The 6,000-nt window shown below is 35.8% G+C and overlaps 1 long non-coding RNA gene across 1 annotated transcript in view; it reads left to right on the forward strand.

Moving 5' to 3' along the window:
* Window positions 1-5,107, forward strand: part of LOC113612313 (uncharacterized) — a 28,005-nt gene extending 22,898 nt beyond the window's left edge. Inside the window, exon 4 of the long non-coding RNA XR_003429806.1 lies at window positions 3,670-5,107. This is a non-coding gene — a long non-coding RNA (uncharacterized LOC113612313). The remainder of the gene's footprint in view (window positions 1-3,669) is intronic.
* The last annotated feature ends 893 nt before the right edge of the window (window positions 5,108-6,000 follow it).

The following is a 6,000-nucleotide window of genomic DNA, read 5'->3' on the forward strand; positions in this document are numbered from 1 at the left end:
TATCTCTGAAATCACGTAATTCCTGAGGTTATGTCTAAAAGCTGACCTGCTTGTGTTATATTAGGATTCTTTGGAATTTAGGAAAGAAACAGTGGGATTCTTGGTTCTGTTGCATTCTTTCTTCTAGCTGTACTCCTGAGGAGCTCTATGAAACTGGCCAAGTCACCTATCCTACTTACATTGCAGATTCCTCATCTACCTTTTATTCTGTGCCTTCATATTTTGATATTTCTGTAGTATGATCTTCTCTCTGAACACAATATTTAAAAATCAAAAGTGCCAATGCTTTCAATCATCAGACTTATTTAAAAAGCAAAGAGACAGTGTTGAGGACTAGAGTTGCTTTTCATGCATCTTATGCATGCCTCTAACTTACTTTAGAGCCTAATTTATTGTGTTTATTTCTTATTGTAGGGAGGTAGTTTTTGTAAGAACTATTCTGTTCTGGTGTTTCCTTTTTTCTTCTCACCAAGCATTCTATGAACATTACTCTTGAAATGCTTGATCTGAGCTAAGTTGACAAGTGCATACTTTCTTTCCTGAAGCAAAAGCCCAATAACACTTCATAAGGTTTCAAACCATAAAATTCCCAATACTCCAAATATTCTCTCCAATTCAGATTGACAGGTTTCCCACTCCATCAAATGCTTGGTAAAAGTGCATGATCATCCGTGTCTTCAGAAAAGTATGACACAGAAAGTGTAAAGCAATACATATATAAGTTTTATTTCCAGAGTAGAAAAAACCAAAAAACAGGAAAATTGCATTTTGTGTTCTTTCAGTAATCAATTTATTCATGAATTCCACATTTATTGAGGGCCCACTATAGATGGGACACTGATGCTGCGAGACTCAGACCATCTGTTATAACATTTGAATGTACACGATTTTTACCTTGGCTTTCTTGGTAGCTATACAGATATTTTCATCAGGATAAAAAAGTGAAAAATTTATCAAAGTAGTTTGAGATAATATTCTCTCCTTGTATTGCAGTCTCCTTCTATACCTCACTCTAAAGACCTCACCTTCCACACTCATGGAAGTTTATCAAGGCATTTGTCTAAATGATGACAGTTTCTTAAGTGGAACTCCAGTACCAGTGGTTACTAATATTTTCTGAGATATATACACATATGTATACCTATATTTCATTTAAAATATAAAGCAACTGGGCTTCCCTGGTGGCGCAGTGGTTGAGAGTCCGCCTGCTGATGCAGGGGACATGGGTTCTTGCCCCGGTCCAGGAAGATCCCACATACCGTGGAGCGGCTGGGCCCGTGAGCCATGGCCGCTGAGCCTGTGCGTCCAGAGCGTGTGCTCCGCAACGGGAGAGGCCACAACAGTGAGAGGCCCGCATACCGCAAAAAATAAAAAATAAAAAAATAAAGCAACTGGTAAAATCCTCTTTGTTCTGCCTATTCATCCCTCCCTCCCCCCAACCACTGATCTTTTAACAGCAGTAAAAATTATGGAGACACCATACTTTTGCCTTTTCCAGAATGTCGTATAGTTGAGATCATACAGTATGTAGCCTATTCAGATTGGCTTCTTTCACATAGTAATACCCATTTAGATTTCTTTCATTTTTTTTTTTTTTGGCTCAATAGCTCATTTTAAATTAGTGCTGAATAATATTCCATTGTCTGGATATACCAGTTTATTTTTCCATTCACCTACTGAAGGATATCTTGGTTGCTTTCAAATTTTGACAATTACAAAAAAGTTACTATAAACATCTGCATGCAGTTTTTAGTGTATATTTAAGTATTCAGCTCCTTGGGTAAATACCAAGAAGTGTGTTACTGGATTGTATGGTAAGAGTATGCATAGTTTTGTAAGAAACCATCTAACTGGCTTCCAAAGTGGCTGTGTATAATTTTGCATTTCTGTCAGTAAGGAATGAGAATTCCCTTTGCTCCACATTCTTGTCAGCATTTGGTGTTGTCAGACTTTGGGATTTTGCCCATTCTAGTAGGTGTGTAGTGACATTTAATTGTCATTTTAATTTGCATTTCCCTGATGACTTACGACTTGAGCATCTTTTCATATGCTTATTTGTCTTCTGTGTAACTTTTCTGGTGAGTTCTCTGTTAAGGTCTTGGGGCCATTTTTTAAATTGAGCTGTTTATTTTCTTATTGTTGAGTTTTAAGAGTTCTTTGTATATTTTGGATAAGAGTCCTTATCAGATGCATCTTTTGCAAATATATTCTCTAGGCCTGTGACTCATGTCTTGCTGCCTTAGCATCGTCTTTAGCAGAGCAGAAGTTCTTAACTGTAATGAAGTCCAGCTTATCAATTGTGTTTTTCATGGATCGTGCCTTTGGTGTTGTATCTGAAAAGTCATCTGCATACCCAAAGTCATCTAGGTTTTCTCTTGTGTCATCTTTTAAGAGTTTCATAGCTTTGCATTTTGCATATATGTCTGTTTTTGTGAAGGGTGTGAGGACTGTGTCTAGATTAATTTTTTTGTATGCAGATGTTCAGTTGTTCTAATACCATTTGTTGAAAAGACTAGTTACTATACTTTTGGCTTTACAGTCCCTGAAGCTTAAGTACCTTTGGGTTTTCAGTAAAAGTGGACATGGTAGCATGGATGGTAATAATAATGATGAAAATATCAATATAAATAATTAGAATAGTCAACATTAATATAAATGGTAGGAATAATTATAATGATATTAATATCTAATATTATTATAATAGCTAATGTTAATGGTATTAATAATTAGACCTATGTATTAATAATAAAATAGCTGCTATCAATAGCCCTTACCATATGCTAGGCAATGTTCTGTGCATTAAACATGCATTCAGTCATATGGCTTAAAAGCAAAATGCAAGGGAAGCCAGATGGAGAGTTCTTGAGAGGCATACTGAGGAGTTGTAAGGCATATTTTTTACCTTTTAAATAAAGCACCGATGATGAGCACTTGTGAATTTTTGAAAATGAAAGGTTTACTTTTAAACTTTTATTTTTATATATATATTTTTTGCGGTACGTGGGCCTCTCACTGCTGTGGCCTCTCCCGTTGCGGAGCACAGGCTCCGGACGCACAGGCTCAGCGGCCACGGCTCACGGGCCCAGCCGCTCCGCGGCATGTGGGATTCTCCCGGACGTGGGCACGAACCCGCGTCCCCTGCATTGGCAGGCGAATTCTCAACCACTGCGCCACCAGGGAAGCCCTAAACTTTTATTTTTATACTTGAGTTATATAGGTATAGCTTTGGTATCAACTAAATGTCATCCCATATGGCAGTACAACTAGGTTGTTATCACATTTGATTCCCTTTTGTCAATAATATATCAAGAAAATAGTGAGAGAGAATATAGGACATTTGTCAGTAAATTGTATTTGCCTTTCACTGACTGATTTACTGAAAGCTTAGCTTAGGAAAATATTAAGTATTTTAATTTAGATTTCACTTGGGGGCTTGAAGAAGTATCACTCTCCAAAATCAAAGTTATTGCATCAAGTCCTTTTCTTAGATTAAGTTATCTACTATACAAAAAGTGAGTTGTAATGTATTCTTATTAAAACTGCTTCTTCTATCGCAATGTTATATTGTTTTTATAACATTTAATTGTTAAAATATACATTGTATAAGAAAGGTGAATTTATAGTAAAATAAATTTTTTTCTATTTTTTCCCTGATTTTTTTTTTTTCAGGTGAATCTTCTGTCTTATGTATTTACTGATAATCACTGTTGTGGTTCTTTTGCTTTATTGGTAATTGACCACCTGTTCATGTCTGCATGTTGGAGATATGCTTGCTTAGCTACCTAAGTGTAAGACTGAGTTAGGCACTCAGGAGTCCAGTGGTAAATCATCTGAGTCATTTACAGTTTGGTGTGAATGTGCTTATCATATCCTTCTCTCAAAGAAGGTTTTTATAAGGGAAAGAGGAAGAAGATCCTGGATATCTTTAAAGGGTAAATAGAAGACAGCAGTGGAAGTGGTGGCTAGAGCTGAAGCCAGAATTAATCTTCTTTGTAATTTTGTTTAGCACTCACTGTACTAGAATGTTAGTTTTGGATGAGTCTGCCATTAAACCATTAGGTAACAAAGTGATTCACAAATTCTGAATTTTCAGAAAGAGTATTTTAAAACATAGTTTTGATTATTTTGAATTCTGCTCAGTGTCTCTGCATAGCTTAATCTGCATCTGCTATTTTGAATAATCCATTGCCTCTCTGATTATTTAAATATTTAACTCTGGTTTATGTCTAATAGCATCGTAACCAGGATTCTTATCATTCATGCTATTATTTTTTCTGCTTTCAAACATTCTTTACTGTAGATTTTTCTTCAGAAATTTTAGAAAGTACTTTTCAGGTAAAAGACTGAATTCTTTTGTTTTAACTTTTTATTTTGGAAAATTTAAGATGTACAAAAGTAGATAGAATATCATAGAGTATATCCATGTACCATCACCCAGTTTCAACAGTTACCAGCTCATGCCAATGTTATTTTGTTTCTACCCTCACCAACTTCCTCTGTCATATTATTCTGAGGCAAAAGCTAGATATGTTATAGTTTCATCGACACATATTTCGCTAATAGAGGCCAAGTAGTTTTTAAAATCATGATGAAGTCCTGATTTTAACATATTTGATGTCTTTTAGTCCACTACAGTAAGTATCTTATTGAGGCTTAAATTATTCTATATTTGACTGGTAGGTGCCTCTCTTTGGGTTTTCAAGCTTTTTTGGTAAATAGTCCCCCTTTTCAGAGTCGTTGATCATTTCCTTGCTATCTGTTATGACAAAACGTATAGACTCATCTTACACATTTCCTACTCCATACTTTTGGTCAATCTTTCCTTCACTGAGTTCTGGTTCTTTATAGTGAAGAATGGAATTTCAAGACAAGAATTTGGGTGCAAAGGGTGCTCATTGTTCCAAAAAAGACTTTCATTTTGATACTTGTAAGCTTTACTTTTTGTATTCTCTGATTTATAGTATTTATTTTACATATTTTTGTATAAATGAATTACTGTGTTTTTTCTGTTATGTGAAGCCATGATGTATACTATGAACTACCCAGTTAATGGCAGGTTTTTTGGAAAAGAAAATCACCTAAAAATATTAAATGTCTGTAGAATAAATATCCATTTAAAATATTCATGGTTCTTTTTTCAGTATCCCAATGAAAATTTGAGTTAAGGGAGTCTTCACATTTATACTCTAAAGATTCTTCTCAATTAATTTTTCCTGTTAGCAGTTATGCATAGCTTTGTGGTGTCACATTGTTCTTCATAACTTCTGTTCATGATCTTGCCATCTTTTTACCTTGCCTCCTTACCAGCACTCAGAATTTTGAAGAACTGGTTTGAGGCTCGGAGCTAGGCAAGTCTATCTGTTTGAATAGTAGGGAGGAGACATGGGAGGTAGAGGCAGAGATGCTAATAGAATCTAGGTCTGCTGATCTGCTGGTCTGGTGTCTGAGCCACATCAGGGAGGACTCTTTGCACCTCCTTCTCTTTGCCGTATCCTGTCCAGTGCTAAATGAGGTGTAGAGGCAAGTAAACACTAAAATGTAAATAGATGATGAAGTAGTTGGCATGGGATGCAAGTCCAAACAGTGCCACTCTCCAGCTGTGTGATTGGGTAAGTTAGTCTCTCCAAGTCTTAGATTGCACTCTTTACCCCATTACTCTGTAATATTTTCTTTAGAGCACTTCTACTACATGAAATCATCTTTTTGAAAAAGTATATGAGGTGTATCTTCTGTTTATAAAATTCCACGAGAGCAGGAATCTTTTCCTCTACTGACTCCTCCGTGCTTTGAACAGTCCCTGGCACAAAGTGGGTGCTCAATAAACATTTGATGAATTATTGCTGAGTTTTTGAGAAGGTAAAATAAAATAATGAATGTAAAAAGGTTGGCACTATGACTACCACCCAGTGAGTGCTTGATAAATATTAAGAAAAGACTCTGGAGGACATATAGATACTTCCATTCTGATTCATCATCATAGCTCTATAAATCTAGCTTATG

Source organism: Aethalodelphis obliquidens, unplaced genomic scaffold, assembly GCF_003676395.1.
Source record: "Aethalodelphis obliquidens isolate GAN/ISIS:26980383/991018 unplaced genomic scaffold, ASM367639v1 scaffold3, whole genome shotgun sequence".
Classification (NCBI taxonomy): domain Eukaryota; kingdom Metazoa; phylum Chordata; class Mammalia; order Artiodactyla; family Delphinidae; genus Aethalodelphis; species Aethalodelphis obliquidens.